We start from the raw sequence: 2,138 nt of genomic DNA on the forward strand, positions 1-2,138 counted from the left end.
ATAAGGTTAACGGGTAACGACTCTTTTCTTTGACTATCCTCATCTTTCCTCTTTAGGTCCAACCATTTCTTCTTGTACTATCCATCACATTCACATATCATCAGATCATACATCAACTTGATTAACTTCCTTACTGGACTAGAGAGACACATAGGGAATCCACAAACAAGTTGGATTCCTAAAAACATTGATTTGATTCATATATGTAAAACCTAAAATGCCATCGATAGAAATAAATTAGTTAGATGATCTCAACAGTTTAAGATCTGTGATTGTAAGTTATGTCTTTTCTCACTTTCGAATGTGAGGTTAATAACATGTTCATTCAAAATGATGGGACTTATTAATCCTTTCATTTATACAATGTGGAATTTTTGTAAATTAAGTATCTCTGTTCATATTAAATGTGGAATTTATCTAATGATTTGAACAAACTTTATTTTTTTATGTACAATATAAAAAAAAGTTAATTGAAGATAACTCTTTATACATAAGAAACCATAATATGACAATACTAAAAACATCACCAAAACATTAATATATCAACAGCGGCGTAAATCTTTGCTTGATGTATTTTCATACTACTATATTTTTTTTTTCCACATATTTTCATACTACTATATAAGTACTGTTCTTGCCTTCTATACATAAGGGTTATAAGGGCTTAGTTTAGATTGAAGTAAGTGAGGGAGATTTTATTTCCCTAGTTGCATGTTTGGATGGCACAAACAAGCTTATATCAATGTAATTCCAGTTGACAAAAAAAAAAGTCTAAAAACAAAAACATGCGTCGGAATAGCCCTGGGCATAAAAACCGTGGTGGTCGGATGATAAGTTAACGCGTAAACAACAACTATAGAAGGCAAGAACATTAAATATCGTATTGGTACAATGATAAGAGACATGATAAGTTATAATTCTAGCCCATTCAATAGACAAGCAAGGTACATAACATCAATTATAAAAAATGTAAGGAAAAAAATGCGAATTAGAATCAAAAAATCATTTTTTGGATTTCATATGGGCTTCAAATGCCAGAAAATTTTCAGTAGAGCCCAACAAAATAAATATCATAATGGACTCAGTTATATTGACATGGTTGGGGAATTTGGTATAAATATAATATGAATCATCAGATTAAACAATTATAATGCATGACCATACGTACATCATCAAATTAAACAATTATAATTGTTTTTTCGTTATATTCCAAGCACTCATTGAAAAAAAAAATGATGAACTACCACAATCAGCTACTTTTTTGGGGTGTTATTAAATTAACCACACAATCAAGAACTAGTATTATCCACCGTACGATTACTTTGGACGGTTATCAAGATACTACAATACTCCAGGCTGATTAGTACTAATTGATAACATAATTTTAGTCCCAGGCTGATTAATTAAAAATAGATTAATTCAATTTAATTATACAGCAGCAATGGAGCTTTATGTCCACATGCATGACCATGCACACTTCCACCTTTACGGTCTACATACATTTTGACCTCTTCATCTATACATTTCATGTTTGTTTTTTTTTTTCTGATTTATTTAAGCCGTCCATGTGTTTATTTATTTTCCCCCAATTTGTTTATAATCTTTACCTGGCTACAAATAAATTATGCAGTTCTACATTTATCAAAAAAAGAAGATATCAAACGAATACGGAAAAGAAAGTCATGTTAAAAATAAAATAAAACTATAATTATTTTTATTAATTAACTGAAAAAAGAGTATGATGAGAATGTTTATAAATATACTAACTTTTTTAATTCGGCCTCTTTTAATTCCGCACGTGTTCCCTTATTCACCTAACTAACTAACAAGTCTACAAAGTTCAAATTACAAAACCAACCCACTTCACACGTTGTTATTTTCTAGTACATACATTATATAGTATCATTATTGTATTAAACGCAAAAATGTACAGTATATAGTTTTTGGTCTTTTGGATGCTCTCTAATAAAATTCTCACTAAGATACTAAAAAGATACTCACCAAGATTCTTTTTCCCAATATCGTTTTATTAGAAAAAACGTCGAAATAGCTCAATGTGGTATGTTATATTAATCAAGTAATGTATTACATTTCTTAAGTTAGTGGTACGTTGCCACCCAAAAAAAAAAAAAAAAAAC

The sequence above is a fragment of the Camelina sativa genome, chromosome 18 (genome assembly GCF_000633955.1).
Source record: "Camelina sativa cultivar DH55 chromosome 18, Cs, whole genome shotgun sequence".
NCBI classification, from domain to species: Eukaryota; Viridiplantae; Streptophyta; class Magnoliopsida; order Brassicales; family Brassicaceae; genus Camelina; species Camelina sativa.